Source organism: Doryrhamphus excisus, chromosome 8, assembly GCF_030265055.1.
Source record: "Doryrhamphus excisus isolate RoL2022-K1 chromosome 8, RoL_Dexc_1.0, whole genome shotgun sequence".
Lineage (NCBI taxonomy): Eukaryota > Metazoa > Chordata > Actinopteri > Syngnathiformes > Syngnathidae > Doryrhamphus > Doryrhamphus excisus.
This window is the reverse complement of record NC_080473.1, coordinates 14,897,417-14,913,862: the sequence shown is the minus strand read 5'-3', so window position 1 is coordinate 14,913,862 and position 16,446 is coordinate 14,897,417. Positions and strand designations below refer to the sequence as shown.

The following is a 16,446-nucleotide window of genomic DNA, read 5'->3' as shown; positions in this document are numbered from 1 at the left end:
TGCCTCGTGTGAGGTTCGAACTCACGACCTTCAGATTATGAGACTGACGCGCTGCCAGCTGCGCCAACGAGGCCTGCAGACAGCAGTTAAAAACTTTTAAACCGGGTCAAGTCAATTTTAACAACTTCATGCTCAAAATCTCAAGGTTTGAAAAACCAGGAAGTCTACTCTTGAGCTTGGTGATTCTAAAACTCCTGCCCCGTGTGAGGTACGAACTCACGACCTTCAGATTATGAGACTGACACGCTGCCAGCTGCGCCAACGAGGCCTGTGGATAACAGTTAAAAACTTTTAAACCAGGTCAAGTCAATTTTAACAACTTCATGCTCAAAAACTCAAGGTTTGAAAAACCAGGAAGTCTACCCTTGAGCTTGGTGATTCTGAAACTCCTGCCCCGTGTGAGGTTCGAACTCACGACCTTCAGATTATGAGACTGACGCACTGCCAGCTGCGCCAACGAGGCCTGTGGATAACAGTTAAAAACTTTTAACCGGTTCAAGCCATTTTTAACAACTCAATGTTTGAAAAACCAGGAAGTCTACCCTTGAGCCTTATGATTCTAAAAATCATGCCTCGTGTGAGGTTCGAACTCATGACCTTCAGATTATGAGACTGACGCGCTGCCAGCTGCGCCAACGAGGCCTGCAGACAGCAGTTAAAAACTTTTAAACCGGGTCAAGTCAATTTTAACAACTTCATGCTCAAAATCTCAAGGTTTGAAAAACCAGGAAGTCTACCCTTGAGCTTGGTGATTCGAAAACTCCTGCCCCGTGTGAGGTTCGAACTCACGACGTTCAGATTATGAGACTGACGCGCTGCCAGCTGCGCCAACGAGGCCTGCAGACAGCAGATAAAAACTTTTAAACCTGGTCAAGTCAATTTTAACAACTTCATGCTCAAAATCTCAAGGTTTGAAAAACCAGGAAGTCTACCCTTGAGCTTGGTGATTCTAAAACTCCTGCCTCGTGTGAGGTTCAAACTCACGACCTTCAGATTATGAGACTGACGCGCTGCCAGCTGCGGCAACGAGGCCTGTGGATAACAGTTAAAAACTTTTAACCGGTTCAAGCCAATTTTAACAACTCAATGTTTGAAAAACCAGGAAGTCTACCCTTGAGCCTTATGATTCTAAAAATCATGCCTCGTGTGAGGTTCGAACTCACGACCTTCAGATTATGAGACTGACGCGCTGCCAGCTGCGCCAACGAGGCCTGCAGACAGCAGTTAAAAACTTTTAAACCGGGTTAAGTCAATTTTAACAACTTCATGCTCAAAAACTCAAGGTTTGAAAAACCAGGAAGTCTACCCTTGAGCTTGGTGATTCTAAAACTCCTGCCCCGTGTGAGGTTCGAACTCACGACCTTCAGATTATGAGACTGACGCGCTGCCAGCTGCGCCAACGAGGCCTGCAGACAGCAGTTAAAAACTTTTAAACTGGGTCAAGTCAATTTTAACAACTTCATGCTCAAAAACTCAAGGTTTGAAAAACCAGGAAGTCTACCCTTGAGCTTGGTGATTCTGAAACTCATGCCCCGTGTGAGGTTCGAACTCATGACCTTCAGATTATGAGACTGACGCACTGCCAGCTGCGCCAACGAGGCCTGTGGATAACAGTTAAAAACTTTTAACCGGTTCAAGCCAATTGTAACAACTCAATGTTTGAAAAACCAGGAAGTCTACCCTTGAGCCTTATGATTCTAAAAATCATGCCTCGTGTGAGGTTCGAACTCATGACCTTCAGATTATGAGACTGACGCGCTGCCAGCTGCGCCAACGAGGCCTGCAGACAGCAGTTAAAAACTTTTAAACCGGGTCAAGTCAATTTTAACAACTTCATGCTCAAAATCTCAAGGTTTGAAAAACCAGGAAGTCTACTCTTGAGCTTGGTGATTCTAAAACTCCTGCCCCGTGTGAGGTTCGAACTCTCGACCTTCTGATTATGAGACTGACGCGCTGCCAGCTGCGCCAACGAGGCCTGTGGATAACAGTTAAAAAGTTTTAAACCGGGTCAAGTCAATTTTAACAACTTCATGCTCAAAATCTCAAGGTTTGAAAAACCAGGAAGTCTACCCTTGAGCTTGGTGATTCTAAAACTCCTGCCCCGTGTGAGGTTCGAACTCACGACCTTCAGATTATGAGACTGACGCGCTGCCAGCTGCGCCAACGAGGCCTGCAGACAGCAGTTAAAAACTTTTAAACCGGGTCAAGTCAATTTTAACAACTTCATGCTCAAAATCTCAAGGTTTGAAAAACCAGGAAGTCTACCCGTGTGAGGTTCGAACTCACGACCTTCAGATTATGAGACTGACGCGCTGCCAGCTGCGCCAACGAGGCCTGCAGACAGCAGTTAAAAACTTTTAAACCGGGTTAAGTCAATTTTAACAACTTCATGCTCAAAATCTCACGGTTTGAAAAACCAGGAAGTCTACCCTTGAGCTTGTGATTCTAAAACTCCTGCCCCGTGTGAGGTTCGAACTCACGACCTTCAGATTATGAGACTGACGCGCTGCCAGCTGCGCCAACGAGGCCTACAGACAGCAGTTAAAAACTTTTAACCGGTTCAAGTCAATTTTAAAACACCGTGACGTTGTTAAATTTGACTTGATCCAGTTAAAAGTTTTTAGCTGTTGTCAGCCAGCCTCATTGGCGCAGTTGGTAGTGAGCTTTATGATTCTAAAACACCTGCCTCGTGTGAGGTTCAAACTCACAACCTTCAGATTACCTTCAGATTATGCCAACGAGGCCTGCAGATAGCAATTAAAAACTTTTAACCGGTTCAAGTCAATTTTAATAACTCAAGGTTTGAAAAAACAGGAAGTCTACTCTTGAGCTTGGTGATTCTAAAACTCCTGCCCCGTGTGAGGTTCGAACTCACGACCTTCAGATTATGAGACTGACGCGCTGCCAGCTGCGCCAACGAGGCCTGTGGATAACAGTTAAAAACTTTTAACCGGTTCAAGCCAATTTTAACAACTCAATGTTTGAAAAACCAGGAAGTCTACCCTTGAGCCTTATGATTCTAAAAATCATGCCTCGTGTGAGGTTCGAACTCACGACCTTCAGATTATGAGACTGACGCGCTGCCAGCTGCGCCAACGAGGCCTGCAGACAGCAGTTAAAAACTTTTAAACCGGGTCAAGTCAATTTTAACAACTTCATGCTCAAAATCTCAAGGTTTGAAAAACCAGGAAGTCTACTCTTGAGCTTGGTGATTCTAAAACTCCTGCCCCGTGTGAGGTTCGAACTCACGACCTTCAGATTATGAGACTGACGCGCTGCCAGCTGCGCCAACGAGGCCTGTGGATAACAGTTAAAAAGTTTTAAACCGTGTCAAGTCAATTTTAACAACTTCATGCTCAAAATCTCAAGGTTTGAAAAACCAGGAAGTCTACCCTTGAGCTTGGTGATTCTAAAACTCCTGCCCCGTGTGAGGTTCGAACTCACGACCTTCAGATTATGAGACTGACGCGCTGCCAGCTGCGCCAACGAGGCCTGTGGATAACAGTTAAAAAGTTTTAAACCGGGTCAAGTCAATTTTAACAACTTCATGCTCAAAATCTCAAGGTTTGATAAACCAGGAAGTCTACCCTTGAGCCTTATGATTCTAAAAATCATGCCTCGTGTGAGGTTCGAACTCACGACCTTCAGATTATGAGACTGACGCGCTGCTAGCTGCGCCACCGAGGCCTGCAGACAGCAGTTAAAAACTTTTAAACCGGGTTAAGTCAATTTTAACAACTTCATGCTCAAAATCTCAAGGTTTGAAAAACCAGGAAGTCTACCCTTGAGCTTGGTGATTCTAAAACTCCTGCCCCGTGTGAGGTTCGAACTCACGACCTTCAGATTATGAGACTGACGCGCTGCCAGCTGCGCCAACGAGGCCTGCAGACAGCAGTTAAAAACTTTTAAACCGGGTCAAGTCAATCTTAACAACTTCATGCTCAAAATCTCAAGGTTTGAAAAACCAGGAAGTCTACCCTTGAGCTTGGTGATTCTAAAACTCCTGCCTCGTGTGAGGTTGGAACTCACAACCTTCAGATTATGAGACTGACGCGCTGCCAGCTGCGCCAACTAGGCCTGCAGACAGCAGTTAAAAACTTTTAAACCGGGTCAAGTCAATTTTAACAACTTCATGCTCAAAATCTCAAGGTTTGAAAAACCAGGAAGTCTACCCTTGAGCTTGGTGATTCTAAAACTCCTGCCTCGTGTGAGGTTCGAACTCACGACCTTCAGATTATGAGACTGACGCGCTGCCAGCTGCGCCAACGAGGCCTGTGGATAACAGTTAAAAACTTTTAACCGGTTCAAGCCAATTGTAACAACTCAATGTTTGAAAAACCAGGAAGTCTACCCTTGAGCCTTATGATTCTAAAAATCATGCCTCGTGTGAGGTTCGAACTCACGACCTTCAGATTATGAGACTGACGCGCTGCCAGCTGCGCCAACGAGGCCTGCAGACAGCAGTTAAAAACTTTTAAACCGGGTCAAGTCAATTTTAACAACTTCATGCTCAAAATCTCAAGGTTTGAAAAACCAGGAAGTCTACTCTTGAGCTTGGTGATTCTAAAACTCCTGCCCCGTGTGAGGTACGAACTCACGACCTTCAGATTATGAGACTGACACGCTGCCAGCTGCGCCAACGAGGCCTGTGGATAACAGTTAAAAACTTTTAAACCAGGTCAAGTCAATTTTAACAACTTCATGCTCAAAAACTCAAGGTTTGAAAAACCAGGAAGTCTACCCTTGAGCTTGGTGATTCTGAAACTCCTGCCCCGTGTGAGGTTCGAACTCACGACCTTCAGATTATGAGACTGACGCACTGCCAGCTGCGCCAACGAGGCCTGTGGATAACAGTTAAAAACTTTTAACCGGTTCAAGCCATTTTTAACAACTCAATGTTTGAAAAACCAGGAAGTCTACCCTTGAGCCTTATGATTCTAAAAATCATGCCTCGTGTGAGGTTCGAACTCATGACCTTCAGATTATGAGACTGACGCGCTGCCAGCTGCGCCAACGAGGCCTGCAGACAGCAGTTAAAAACTTTTAAACCGGGTCAAGTCAATTTTAACAACTTCATGCTCAAAATCTCAAGGTTTGAAAAACCAGGAAGTCTACCCTTGAGCTTGGTGATTCGAAAACTCCTGCCCCGTGTGAGGTTCGAACTCACGACGTTCAGATTATGAGACTGACGCGCTGCCAGCTGCGCCAACGAGGCCTGCAGACAGCAGATAAAAACTTTTAAACCTGGTCAAGTCAATTTTAACAACTTCATGCTCAAAATCTCAAGGTTTGAAAAACCAGGAAGTCTACCCTTGAGCTTGGTGATTCTAAAACTCCTGCCTCGTGTGAGGTTCGAACTCACGACCTTCAGATTATGAGACTGACGCGCTGCCAGCTGCGGCAACGAGGCCTGTGGATAACAGTTAAAAACTTTTAACCGGTTCAAGCCAATTTTAACAACTCAATGTTTGAAAAACCAGGAAGTCTACCCTTGAGCCTTATGATTCTAAAAATCATGCCTCGTGTGAGGTTCGAACTCACGACCTTCAGATTATGAGACTGACGCGCTGCCAGCTGCGCCAACGAGGCCTGCAGACAGCAGTTAAAAACTTTTAAACCGGGTTAAGTCAATTTTAACAACTTCATGCTCAAAAACTCAAGGTTTGAAAAACCAGGAAGTCTACCCTTGAGCTTGGTGATTCTAAAACTCCTGCCCCGTGTGAGGTTCGAACTCACGACCTTCAGATTATGAGACTGACGCGCTGCCAGCTGCGCCAACGAGGCCTGCAGACAGCAGTTAAAAACTTTTAAACTGGGTCAAGTCAATTTTAACAACTTCATGCTCAAAAACTCAAGGTTTGAAAAACCAGGAAGTCTACCCTTGAGCTTGGTGATTCTGAAACTCATGCCCCGTGTGAGGTTCGAACTCATGACCTTCAGAATATGAGACTGACGCACTGCCAGCTGCGCCAACGAGGCCTGTGGATAACAGTTAAAAACTTTTAACCGGTTCAAGCCAATTGTAACAACTCAATGTTTGAAAAACCAGGAAGTCTACCCTTGAGCCTTATGATTCTAAAAATCATGCCTCGTGTGAGGTTCGAACTCATGACCTTCAGATTATGAGACTGACGCGCTGCCAGCTGCGCCAACGAGGCCTGCAGACAGCAGTTAAAAACTTTTAAACCGGGTCAAGTCAATTTTAACAACTTCATGCTCAAAATCTCAAGGTTTGAAAAACCAGGAAGTCTACTCTTGAGCTTGGTGATTCTAAAACTCCTGCCCCGTGTGAGGTTCGAACTCTCGACCTTCTGATTATGAGACTGACGCGCTGCCAGCTGCGCCAACGAGGCCTGTGGATAACAGTTAAAAAGTTTTAAACCGGGTCAAGTCAATTTTAACAACTTCATGCTCAAAATCTCAAGGTTTGAAAAACCAGGAAGTCTACCCTTGAGCTTGGTGATTCTAAAACTCCTGCCCCGTGTGAGGTTCGAACTCACGACCTTCAGATTATGAGACTGACGCGCTGCCAGCTGCGCCAACGAGGCCTGCAGACAGCAGTTAAAAACTTTTAAACCGGGTCAAGTCAATTTTAACAACTTCATGCTCAAAATCTCAAGGTTTGAAAAACCAGGAAGTCTACCCGTGTGAGGTTCGAACTCACGACCTTCAGATTATGAGACTGACGCGCTGCCAGCTGCGCCAACGAGGCCTGCAGACAGCAGTTAAAAACTTTTAAACCGGGTTAAATCAATTTTAACAACTTCATGCTCAAAATCTCACGGTTTGAAAAACCAGGAAGTCTACCCTTGAGCTTGTGATTCTAAAACTCCTGCCCCGTGTGAGGTTCGAACTCACGACCTTCAGATTATGAGACTGACGCGCTGCCAGCTGCGCCAACGAGGCCTACAGACAGCAGTTAAAAACTTTTAACCGGTTCAAGTCAATTTTAAAACACCGTGACGTTGTTAAATTTGACTTGATCCAGTTAAAAGTTTTTAGCTGTTGTCAGCCAGCCTCATTGGCGCAGTTGGTAGTGAGCTTTATGATTCTAAAACACCTGCCTCGTGTGAGGTTCAAACTCACAACCTTCAGATTACCTTCAGATTATGCCAACGAGGCCTGCAGATAGCAATTAAAAACTTTTAACCGGTTCAAGTCAATTTTAATAACTCAAGGTTTGAAAAAACAGGAAGTCTACTCTTGAGCTTGGTGATTCTAAAACTCCTGCCCCGTGTGAGGTTCGAACTCACGACCTTCAGATTATGAGACTGACGCGCTGCCAGCTGCGCCAACGAGGCCTGTGGATAACAGTTAAAAACTTTTAACCGGTTCAAGCCAATTTTAACAACTCAATGTTTGAAAAACCAGGAAGTCTACTCTTGAGCTTGGTGATTCTAAAACTCCTGCCCCGTGTGAGGTTCGAACTCACGACCTTCAGATTATGAGACTGACGCGCTGCCAGCTGCGCCAACGAGGCCTGCGGATAACAGTTAAAAACTTTTAACCGGTTCAAGTCAATTTTAATAACTCAAGGTTTGAAGAACCAGGAAGTCTTGGTGATTCTAAAACTCCTGCCCCGTGTGAGGTTCGAACTCACCACCTTCAGATTATGAGACTGACGCACTGCCAGCTGCGCCAACGAGGCTGGCAGAGAGGAGCTAAAAACTTTTAAACCTGGTCAAGTCAATTTTAACAACCAGAAAACCATGCACACTATCTTTCCCCACAATAACAGACTAGATATAACCGACAATGATTATTTCAAGGGGGCATATTTGTAACTGACTGTGTGTATGTGTTTCATATAGAAGTGCATACAATGTTTTATGTGTTTGGGAAAATATCCAAAGGTTCCCACTTAAAATGTTTCCAACAGTATGAAGCAGTATTTCGACTTAATAGAGCCCCACACAAAGACAAAAACCTCCTCTTCAGATCAATTCAATTGGCCCGATATATTTCTGGTTTTTATTGCTGACTTTGAAACCTTTTTGAATATTTACAACACAGTCCATTTGTTCTTTGTGTACACAATTGGATATACAGTATAAATGGAATCTATTGTACATAATGGTGGTGTCACCTCACACACAATGGAGTGTTATAGTGCACGGAATGAGGGATGACCGAAAACCATTGTTTACGAGAGCAGAGAGCTGACTGAGTCTTTTGCAGAAAAAGCTCCTCTTCTGTTTCATAGTGTTATGGAGAGGATTACAGGGATTGTCCATGATGGGGACCAGTTTGCTTAGTGATCTCTTGTCTCTCACTGACTCAAACAACTTCAGCTTCAGCCCCATGGGGTTCTCGTACTGAGTTTATTAAGCATGCGTCCAAGAGACTAATGCTGCTTTTTTACCAGGAAAACAGCAGCAAAGTAAATAACACTTGCTACGACTGACAAACATGCATGTTTTGAGGATGTGGGTGGAAGCTGGATTACCCAGCTAAAAGCCACGCAAGCATGGGGATGGCATGCAAACCCCACATGGATATTGAACCCAGCTTTCTTGACTGTGAGGCAGATGCACAAAAAAGCGTTGTTATGTGTTCTTATAGTGTGTGATGTCGTCAGAGATGACCAACAAGACAAAAGTCCGACCCGTTACAGCAACCAGAGACCTGACATAGTACTTGGTCTGACCTGCGAGAGACAGCCACCAGGAGGGTTGACGTCATCTCTTGAAAAACTGAATCTTCCCATATTTTGAGAAAAAGTATTGCTCCCTTATATGATCAAACACATAAACACAATTTGTTTTGGTGAGGTAGGTGCAGACACATCTATTAAAAAATGAAAATACAAAATATACAGAATACGGTATAAATATATGTACTTTGTCACTCATTACCAAGAGAATAAAAAACAATGTATACAAATATCAGTGGAATTAATGAATGACATGGTTCTTAACATGACATTTCACAGTAAAGTTCTTCTCAGCCCTTTCCTGCTCTGTCATCGTAAAATAGTGGGTCACAGTAGTCGCAGTCTCAGTAGGGAAGCCCACAATCCCTGGTCTTCGGCCACCTCTTCCAGTTCCACCGGGAGGACATCAAGGCATTCACAGACATAATCACTCCAGCGTGTCCCAGGTCTGCCCTAGGGAGGCATCCAGGAGGCAACCGCCTAGATGCCCGAGCAACCTCAATTGGCTCTTCTCAATGTAAAGGAGCAATGGCTCTTTTCTGAGTCCTTCCTGGACCATCGCCATTGGTCACACACACGGCAAAAAAAAAAAGAAAAGCTTGGCTAACTTACATTATCTGCTTACTAACGATACAATAAAATTAATAAGTGGCAGAATAATACATGACATGACATGACACCTACATATCTACATACCAGTGGGCTGAAATAAATTACGTAAACTACGTATTTTAACACTTCATTGAATTGAATTAAAGTAATTGGAATTTTGCCCATCATTCACAATTGTTAAGTGAAAAATGAACACATATTTTTTTCCCCGTTTCTGTGCATTCTACTAACAAAAAACAAGTTAGTATGAGCAAGCTAACAATGCATGTCATGAACTTACTTATTTTGATGCTAAAGCCCAAACACAAAAAACAAAAAAAAAAGAAAATACCAACAGTGTTCCATTTACATAACTGAGAGTGGATACTAGCTCTCAATTTTACTATGAAGACTGAACAAGATGTTTGTTTGCTGTCAGCATTTTTTACCTGAGGATTGGAGCACAAATCTTGTGCTGGAAGATACGGCCATCCCAATGGTGCTGTTTTTGATGGAAGTAGCATAAGTTTGAGAAATGCTTCATGATATGCATGTTTTATAGCTGGACTAGACAAACTAAACTAGACAGTTTTTGTTGTTTCACACAGCTCAGCGTTAATAATGAAGTTGACAATAATAGAACAAACATCGATATCTACTGTACATTTTAAAAAATGACTTTTTTGTGTCTCAAATTTTATGTTGCGAAAGCTCGTATTTTAGTACAGAGGCCAGCCGGCATATTCCAACAAGCTCTGGATTCTGACACATCTAAAGTAGTTTTTTTTCTCTTTCCTTTTCCTTCGTATTTAATGCTTTATCAGTCTTCCTTAATTGCAAAGACACAGCAATGGCAGCCAAACTGACACATGTGGAGAAAGCCCACTCCGGTGATCGATCAATCAAAGGGGACACAAGTAGGATGAATTTGGTTTCCAAACAAAGAGTCCATGTGTTCCAACTATATACAGAGTTGGAGGCAATTACATGAAGGTGTTTACGTGCATTTTAAAAAGCTGCTTTCGATCAGTGTAATGCAGTAGGTTTTCTTTATTGATGTCGTTCCTTCCCAAAGAACGTTTGCGCCTACTTTTCTGAATGGCTTCATTTCAATTCGAGAGGGAAATTTCCTGTTTAATCAATGTTAGTTTCTTGAAGTATTTGAAATGTTTTAGTCCACATCAGATCATTGGTGTCACCACAGGTACCCAAGTAAGCATGATGCTGTCAAGTATTAGTTATTTTATGAAGTCTGCCCCTGGTACTCCTTTCAGTACTGTGAGAGGTAGAAATGAGACATAACTATTTTGTCACTCCTTAAATTCTGCAGTGACTTGAAATATTTCAATGTTTGGGGCCTTTTAGAGTGACTGCCTGGCGTTTGTGAGTGTCTTTCCACTTTGATGCAATGAAATAAAGAAAAGGTGAAGGGGATGTTGACCTTATAAAACTAACAGTTAATAAAAAATGTATATGCACATTCCTAGTCCGTATAAAGACTATTATTTCACTGTAGTTGTTTTAAGATTAATAAAGCCCTCTGAATTTGGTGAAAAAACTCACATTAAAAGAATTGACTTTGCACTATGGATTGAATCATTTGCATACCTTCTTATCAAATTTGTATTTTTTATCTTCCCTGCAGGAAACCCAGCATAGACCAGCTACCAGCTTTTGAACTGGTATGCTGGTCTCACCAGAATAACAAAGTATGCTGGTCTGTGATGGTCATCGGTTCAAGATCCAAGCTTCCTGAATGTCACTGACAGCCTTAAATTTATACTACAATGTTATATTTTGGTAAATGTCAAATCATAGCTGCAGCCACCGATCTTGTGATTTGTCTCTTTTTCTCATAAATCTAAAAGCTGTGTGCCACAAAACAATGTGCTGATACAGTATAACTGCTCTATCCGCATAATCAAATTGCAAATGACTGATGTGCTGTCGGTAGCTGGTGATATGGTTAGCATGGGGGAGCGTTTCCTCCTACATAAATAAATTAGAGACTGTTCAGCTCGCTAGCTTGTTAGCTTGGTAACTTGCTAGCATAAGAGTTGTGCAATGTGTTGTAAACAATGAATAATAGGGGTGTAAAGACTATAAGCGTGTTATTTCAGGCCTACAGGGATCTAATAATGTTAAAAAATAACATTTAGAATGCATAAACTAATTTTGTATGCTCTATGAAAACAATAAAATTATTAATGTTGAATCCCATATCGCGGAAATTCATTTATCATGGAAAGGTCCTTGGAACCTTGGTTAGAGTATGGGACGGTTAGCATGTTTTGAGGTTAACGTCAAAAATTTAGCCCCAAATTTTTGAGTACATTTTCCAGCTAGCGTAAAATATGGTGTGCATCTTGTCGTGTTGTTAATACACTGTGTGTGTCCATCTGTGTTCTTTATGTATTGTTATCACAAAACATGATTGTTAGAATCCTAATAGATTACCACTACATGGAAACAGGAACCTGAAATTAGCTGTTAGCCACTGCCTATGATGTCATTCAGCAGTTAACTTTAAAAAAATGTTAACACAAAAGTAATTTTCTAGTTTTGTAATTCTAGTTTTACATGCATAAAACAATTCTAAATGTAGATAAATAACAACTGAAAAGGATAAATCAATATTAAAGGTTACTTTCACCTTCACTGAAGACGTGACTGTTCCCAAAGATACAACATGGCAGCAAGAGCAGCATGATCACCACCTTTTGTGTTGTGTCATGGGTTATTTATTGAATTCTAAAGTGCTTCTCACCTTCTTTATCAAATGCTGGCACCTGCAACTTTCTTTGGCTCCATTTTGGGTTACTGAGCTGAGAAACATTATTGGATTCAATAAATAACTCAAGGAAAAAGATGAAGATTATTGAATTCGCTGCCATATCGTGTCTTTGGGAACAGTCAGATCAAGAAGTACCTCTTCAATTACGGTATAAGTGACCTTACTGTAAATATTCATTGATATCTTTCATTCATCATTTATAGTAGATGCATTTCAAAGTATACTATAAAAAATACCTGTTTTGTGTTAACATTTGTGGCTTTCTGGAATGGATTCATTGGATTTACATTACTTCTTTTGAGAAAATTTGTTTTGGTTATCATCCATTTCAGTTAGAGTCGGACCTTCTGGAAAGAACAAATGACAATAACCAAGGTTCCGCCATAGGTCACCTGCGATTGACTGTCTGCCAATCAAGAGTTTACTCTGCTTGATGTGTACTGGCACACCGTACAAAACAAGAAAAGTACCAGTAAAAGCAGTACAAATATAGATTAAAAAACATAAAACGAAAATGAATGCCCAAGTGGGAATGGGTAGACAGGAAGGATAGACTGTGGCTGCAGGAAAGAAAAAGTTGCTGTCGAATGTGTTTAATTTTTGAAGTAAAAAAATGAAAGTAGAAAGTAAAAAAAAAAGCAGATGAGTCCATATGAGTGGGAAGTGAGTGTGGTAAGCTCATAACATTGTCAGGAAGAGAAAGTAGTGCTTTTAAATTGCCTTTCTTAGGACAGATTAGAGTTGTATAGTGGGAGGATTGAGGTGTTCAGACAGTCTTTGTAATGGCAGCTGTACATGTCCTTGTGTAGAGTGAGACCACTTTCTGTGTGGAAGCATTCAAGTTGCCGTCCTTTGGAGGGCGAACCAGAGTGCAGCATTGGTGAAGAATACGGTTCTGCTTTTAGCGGAGCGAGCCTGTCATGAAGAAGATAGAAATTCCTGTTGTTTTATGTGACCAGTTCATCGAGGGTAGAGAGCCAGTCTGTGCTGGGGAGGTTGCAAAGTGGAGCGAGGGTCTGGGTTAATGTCCTTGGTTTAGCAAATATTACTGCAATATTAGTACCTGCATTAGGAGAACATATAAACTGCACATAGAGAAGTTTACACAGAGATTCCTACAACATGCTAACATGCAAAAATGTTAAAAATAGCATTTAGAATGCATAAACACATTTTCTATGCTCTATGAAAATAGTCAATTTATTAATGTTGAATCCCATACTGCGGAAAATCATTTATCATGGAAAGGTCCTTGGAACCTTGGTTAGAGTATGGGACGGTAAGCATGTTTTGAGGTTAACGTTGAAAATTTACCCCCAAATTTCCGCCTTGGTTTGAGTACATTTTCCAGTTAGGGTAAAATATGGCGTGCAGGAAAAGCAGTAGAAAATGAATGAATGATTGTTAGAATCCTAATAAATTACCACTACATGGAAACAGGAACCTGAAATTAGCTGTTAACCACTGTCTATGATGTAATCAGCAGTTAACTTAAAAATTTTTTATAATTTTGTAATTATAGTTTTACATGCTAACCACTCATCTACCCTGCAGCCCCTGGGGATGTCAAGACAGAGCAAAACATGTAAGTAAAAATATTATTCCTGAGTTCTTCCTGACAGGCTGGTCGCACTAAGCTTTTCCCATCTTAAAAAGTCTGATGGTGTTTTGTGTCCTCGCCACAAAGGTCTTAACAGCTAATCAATCTCAGTGCAGCTTGTGCCGCCACTCCATTAACATGCATTCACAAGTGCTATTGAGAACCAGTGCACTTACAGTCTGCAGCACATCATTAGTTACTGCTGACATTTAATTACACTGGAAGGGAAGAAAATAATGTATGAAGAGTAACACAATTTCTGTGTGAGAATCATTCATTTTTCACCCTCGGTCAGTATCCCCCTTTTCTGATTATTATTGGCTTTTTTATTCTGCTGTCATAATTTGTTGATGCTGGCTGCTAGACCTTTGGAGGAGTGTCCAAGTGTCTACGTTCTCACTTTATTTGCTGGTAAATAATATGTGCAGAGTGTTAGGGGACAGCAATAACTGTTGACTGTCAATGATGATTTTTTTCCTGGCCCATAGCATCCAATGTAATTGCAATATTCGTGTCAAGGTTCTGTTCGGTTCTGCCGTCTTTCTGCATTTTGTTGCAGTGCACTGCCTTGCCATGCACAACGATGAGCGAATTCAAGAAACAATACAAGCAGTTGATGTTTGCTAAATACAAGGATGAAGAGTCTTGAACCAGTCATGATGTGCTATATATATCACTATATTGACACTTACTATGGTACCCATTATGTCATTGGATGGTCATATCACCTCGTACTTCGGTACGTGACAAAAAATGTAAAAAATTCAAAATTCCAAAAAATTCCCCAAAAATTCCAAAAAAATCAAAAGAACCCCCCCCCAAAAAAATTCAAAACAAATTCCAAAAAATTCAAAAAAAAAAAAAAAAAAATTCAAAAAAAATATGGAAAGCAGGAAGTGAACAAATGTAACAGTTACTGATTGTAAAAGTACCAGATGGAGGGGTAGGATTTAATATGTTTTGCTTCTTCCTACTCCTTTTGGACATGTGGAACTGGGAACTGATTATGGGATGCACTCAATTGTAATCTGATGCATGTTCAAATGAAATAAAACCATTACCATAACCATTACCATTGCCTGAACGGGAGGAGCAACCTGCACACACCTGCCTCACCTGTGGTATTTAAGCCGGGCGCCTGGATGTCTTTGACGCCAGATCGTTGTTCCATGCACATCAGTTTCATTCACTGCCTTACATGTGTAGCTTTATCTTGTGTTGTATGTATTGCTGGTCATTCTGTTCTTTGGTTCTGTTGTATTTTTTCCACTCTACCTATTGTGTAGTCTTTTTTCTCGATTGTCGTTTTTTCAGCAGCGCCTTTTGTTATTACTTTGTGTCTTTTCACTCCGCTCATATTTTTTCTGTAGTGTTTTTTGTTCTGCATTTTATGTTGTATTTTCACCCCATGCTGGAACACTTTTTGTATGAAACACATATTCTTTAATTGTGGTGTCTTTCTCTGCATTGGGATATTGAGATAACCCTAACCTTGATCTTATTTAAACTACCCATGGTCCATGGTTTCATGGCGCCACACTCCCATCAATTAATTAATCGTTGAATTTTGGTCTGTAAACTAGGGATGAACGAGATACTCGTTATTTATCCATTACGGCGCATCTGGTCAGGATGCCCACTGCACGCCTCGTGGTGAAATATTCAGGGTATGTCCCACAAGTAGCATTCCTCGGGGAAGACCCAGGACAAGTTGGAGAGACTCTGTCTCTCAGCTGGCCTTGGGAATGCCCCAGGATTGACTGGCAGGATCTGTACAAAGCAGCCGAAGAGAGGCAGGCCTGTGCGTCTCGTCTTAGGCTGCTGACCCCTCGACCTGACTTTGAAAAAGCGGAAGACAACTAAGGCGAATAACGTGACTACAGGATTAAAAGCAAAACTGTGGCCAAGATGTGACAAAGACCTGATTTAAGTATGTTGTCTGATTGGGAGCTATAATGGCAAATGGAATTCATTCAAATGGAACCATAGTTCCATGAGTCCATAGTTCAGTTCAATGTTTTCTTTTCTTTAAGTTGTCTCTCAATTTTCGGACCATCTGGTCCATCAAAACAATCAGATTCATATACATGAGGATGCACATACGCACACAACCACCGAGGTGACATAAACTTTTCGGGCAATAGTCACAGCTTTTGGAATGTTTTGCGCAGATTTCTGCATGGTTCCCCGGAAGTGAATTTGTGTATTGAACATAATGAAATAAACATATACAAACATTATTAAAAAAAAATAAAATACAAACTGAATTCATTGCAGCACTTTGCAAATCAAATCGCACATTCAGAGCACTGATGCAAGCATTCAGGTTTACAAGCCTTAAAATGATCAAAAACTTAATGGTCCCGCAGACGAACATAAAACTGGAGTTTGAAGTACGTTTAAGTTCACCTTGTCTTGACTTGCCTGACTGTGTCCCTTGCAGAGCTGGAAATCTGACAATATTTTTCTAACTTGGAAAAGTAAAGACGTCTACAACAACAATGTCCATGTTTCTGCATGGTTTCCCACCAAAGTTAAAACCACTAGATACGCTTTATCATGCTGCTGTGAGAGTAATTACTGGTGATAGGTTTATGACCCACCGCTGTCAATTGTACCAGAATGTCGGCTGGACTTCCTGGACTCCGAGAAGAAAGCAACACTTTTTACTGTTTATTTCTAAGGTCTTTCTTCATATTCTTCTCGCTTATTAAACAAACTTGCTTAGTTTTAAGCTATTCAGTCAATCCACGTGTGCTCATAATCCCTTAATATCCGCTTACCATCCCACTTTCGGACTGAGGTTGG

The 16,446-nt window shown here is 41.6% G+C and overlaps 36 non-coding genes across 36 annotated transcripts; all 36 read right to left on the bottom strand.

Annotated features, from left to right (window-relative positions):
- On the bottom strand, nt 1-73 carry trnam-cau (transfer RNA methionine (anticodon CAU)). The gene has a single exon. It is a non-coding gene; the product is annotated as a tRNA-Met (tRNA).
- A 122-nt stretch (nt 74-195) lies between these two features.
- Nucleotides 196-268, bottom strand: trnam-cau (transfer RNA methionine (anticodon CAU)). The gene has a single exon. It is a non-coding gene; the product is annotated as a tRNA-Met (tRNA).
- Nucleotides 269-390: 122 nt separating this feature from the next.
- Nucleotides 391-463, bottom strand: trnam-cau (transfer RNA methionine (anticodon CAU)). Its single transcript has one exon. It is a non-coding gene; the product is annotated as a tRNA-Met (tRNA).
- A 106-nt stretch (nt 464-569) lies between these two features.
- Nucleotides 570-642, bottom strand: trnam-cau (transfer RNA methionine (anticodon CAU)). Its single transcript has one exon. It is a non-coding gene; the product is annotated as a tRNA-Met (tRNA).
- A 122-nt stretch (nt 643-764) lies between these two features.
- trnam-cau (transfer RNA methionine (anticodon CAU)) lies at nt 765-837 on the bottom strand. Its single transcript has one exon. It is a non-coding gene; the product is annotated as a tRNA-Met (tRNA).
- Nucleotides 838-959: 122 nt separating this feature from the next.
- On the bottom strand, nt 960-1,032 carry trnam-cau (transfer RNA methionine (anticodon CAU)). Its single transcript has one exon. It is a non-coding gene; the product is annotated as a tRNA-Met (tRNA).
- A 106-nt stretch (nt 1,033-1,138) lies between these two features.
- On the bottom strand, nt 1,139-1,211 carry trnam-cau (transfer RNA methionine (anticodon CAU)). The gene has a single exon. It is a non-coding gene; the product is annotated as a tRNA-Met (tRNA).
- Nucleotides 1,212-1,333: 122 nt separating this feature from the next.
- Nucleotides 1,334-1,406, bottom strand: trnam-cau (transfer RNA methionine (anticodon CAU)). Its single transcript has one exon. It is a non-coding gene; the product is annotated as a tRNA-Met (tRNA).
- A 122-nt stretch (nt 1,407-1,528) lies between these two features.
- Nucleotides 1,529-1,601, bottom strand: trnam-cau (transfer RNA methionine (anticodon CAU)). Its single transcript has one exon. It is a non-coding gene; the product is annotated as a tRNA-Met (tRNA).
- Nucleotides 1,602-1,707: 106 nt separating this feature from the next.
- Nucleotides 1,708-1,780, bottom strand: trnam-cau (transfer RNA methionine (anticodon CAU)). The gene has a single exon. It is a non-coding gene; the product is annotated as a tRNA-Met (tRNA).
- Nucleotides 1,781-2,097: 317 nt separating this feature from the next.
- On the bottom strand, nt 2,098-2,170 carry trnam-cau (transfer RNA methionine (anticodon CAU)). The gene has a single exon. It is a non-coding gene; the product is annotated as a tRNA-Met (tRNA).
- An 88-nt stretch (nt 2,171-2,258) lies between these two features.
- trnam-cau (transfer RNA methionine (anticodon CAU)) lies at nt 2,259-2,334 on the bottom strand. The gene has a single exon. It is a non-coding gene; the product is annotated as a tRNA-Met (tRNA).
- Nucleotides 2,335-2,455: 121 nt separating this feature from the next.
- trnam-cau (transfer RNA methionine (anticodon CAU)) lies at nt 2,456-2,528 on the bottom strand. Its single transcript has one exon. It is a non-coding gene; the product is annotated as a tRNA-Met (tRNA).
- Nucleotides 2,529-2,850: 322 nt separating this feature from the next.
- trnam-cau (transfer RNA methionine (anticodon CAU)) lies at nt 2,851-2,923 on the bottom strand. The gene has a single exon. It is a non-coding gene; the product is annotated as a tRNA-Met (tRNA).
- Nucleotides 2,924-3,029: 106 nt separating this feature from the next.
- On the bottom strand, nt 3,030-3,102 carry trnam-cau (transfer RNA methionine (anticodon CAU)). The gene has a single exon. It is a non-coding gene; the product is annotated as a tRNA-Met (tRNA).
- A 122-nt stretch (nt 3,103-3,224) lies between these two features.
- On the bottom strand, nt 3,225-3,297 carry trnam-cau (transfer RNA methionine (anticodon CAU)). Its single transcript has one exon. It is a non-coding gene; the product is annotated as a tRNA-Met (tRNA).
- A 122-nt stretch (nt 3,298-3,419) lies between these two features.
- Nucleotides 3,420-3,492, bottom strand: trnam-cau (transfer RNA methionine (anticodon CAU)). The gene has a single exon. It is a non-coding gene; the product is annotated as a tRNA-Met (tRNA).
- A 122-nt stretch (nt 3,493-3,614) lies between these two features.
- On the bottom strand, nt 3,615-3,687 carry trnam-cau (transfer RNA methionine (anticodon CAU)). The gene has a single exon. It is a non-coding gene; the product is annotated as a tRNA-Met (tRNA).
- Nucleotides 3,688-3,809: 122 nt separating this feature from the next.
- trnam-cau (transfer RNA methionine (anticodon CAU)) lies at nt 3,810-3,882 on the bottom strand. Its single transcript has one exon. It is a non-coding gene; the product is annotated as a tRNA-Met (tRNA).
- A 317-nt stretch (nt 3,883-4,199) lies between these two features.
- Nucleotides 4,200-4,272, bottom strand: trnam-cau (transfer RNA methionine (anticodon CAU)). Its single transcript has one exon. It is a non-coding gene; the product is annotated as a tRNA-Met (tRNA).
- A 106-nt stretch (nt 4,273-4,378) lies between these two features.
- trnam-cau (transfer RNA methionine (anticodon CAU)) lies at nt 4,379-4,451 on the bottom strand. Its single transcript has one exon. It is a non-coding gene; the product is annotated as a tRNA-Met (tRNA).
- A 122-nt stretch (nt 4,452-4,573) lies between these two features.
- trnam-cau (transfer RNA methionine (anticodon CAU)) lies at nt 4,574-4,646 on the bottom strand. Its single transcript has one exon. It is a non-coding gene; the product is annotated as a tRNA-Met (tRNA).
- A 122-nt stretch (nt 4,647-4,768) lies between these two features.
- trnam-cau (transfer RNA methionine (anticodon CAU)) lies at nt 4,769-4,841 on the bottom strand. Its single transcript has one exon. It is a non-coding gene; the product is annotated as a tRNA-Met (tRNA).
- A 106-nt stretch (nt 4,842-4,947) lies between these two features.
- On the bottom strand, nt 4,948-5,020 carry trnam-cau (transfer RNA methionine (anticodon CAU)). Its single transcript has one exon. It is a non-coding gene; the product is annotated as a tRNA-Met (tRNA).
- A 122-nt stretch (nt 5,021-5,142) lies between these two features.
- Nucleotides 5,143-5,215, bottom strand: trnam-cau (transfer RNA methionine (anticodon CAU)). The gene has a single exon. It is a non-coding gene; the product is annotated as a tRNA-Met (tRNA).
- A 122-nt stretch (nt 5,216-5,337) lies between these two features.
- On the bottom strand, nt 5,338-5,410 carry trnam-cau (transfer RNA methionine (anticodon CAU)). Its single transcript has one exon. It is a non-coding gene; the product is annotated as a tRNA-Met (tRNA).
- A 106-nt stretch (nt 5,411-5,516) lies between these two features.
- Nucleotides 5,517-5,589, bottom strand: trnam-cau (transfer RNA methionine (anticodon CAU)). Its single transcript has one exon. It is a non-coding gene; the product is annotated as a tRNA-Met (tRNA).
- A 122-nt stretch (nt 5,590-5,711) lies between these two features.
- On the bottom strand, nt 5,712-5,784 carry trnam-cau (transfer RNA methionine (anticodon CAU)). The gene has a single exon. It is a non-coding gene; the product is annotated as a tRNA-Met (tRNA).
- A 122-nt stretch (nt 5,785-5,906) lies between these two features.
- trnam-cau (transfer RNA methionine (anticodon CAU)) lies at nt 5,907-5,979 on the bottom strand. Its single transcript has one exon. It is a non-coding gene; the product is annotated as a tRNA-Met (tRNA).
- A 106-nt stretch (nt 5,980-6,085) lies between these two features.
- On the bottom strand, nt 6,086-6,158 carry trnam-cau (transfer RNA methionine (anticodon CAU)). The gene has a single exon. It is a non-coding gene; the product is annotated as a tRNA-Met (tRNA).
- Nucleotides 6,159-6,475: 317 nt separating this feature from the next.
- Nucleotides 6,476-6,548, bottom strand: trnam-cau (transfer RNA methionine (anticodon CAU)). Its single transcript has one exon. It is a non-coding gene; the product is annotated as a tRNA-Met (tRNA).
- Nucleotides 6,549-6,636: 88 nt separating this feature from the next.
- trnam-cau (transfer RNA methionine (anticodon CAU)) lies at nt 6,637-6,712 on the bottom strand. Its single transcript has one exon. It is a non-coding gene; the product is annotated as a tRNA-Met (tRNA).
- A 121-nt stretch (nt 6,713-6,833) lies between these two features.
- trnam-cau (transfer RNA methionine (anticodon CAU)) lies at nt 6,834-6,906 on the bottom strand. The gene has a single exon. It is a non-coding gene; the product is annotated as a tRNA-Met (tRNA).
- Nucleotides 6,907-7,228: 322 nt separating this feature from the next.
- On the bottom strand, nt 7,229-7,301 carry trnam-cau (transfer RNA methionine (anticodon CAU)). The gene has a single exon. It is a non-coding gene; the product is annotated as a tRNA-Met (tRNA).
- Nucleotides 7,302-7,407: 106 nt separating this feature from the next.
- Nucleotides 7,408-7,480, bottom strand: trnam-cau (transfer RNA methionine (anticodon CAU)). Its single transcript has one exon. It is a non-coding gene; the product is annotated as a tRNA-Met (tRNA).
- Nucleotides 7,481-7,575: 95 nt separating this feature from the next.
- Nucleotides 7,576-7,648, bottom strand: trnam-cau (transfer RNA methionine (anticodon CAU)). Its single transcript has one exon. It is a non-coding gene; the product is annotated as a tRNA-Met (tRNA).
- Nucleotides 7,649-16,446: the final 8,798 nt, after the last annotated feature.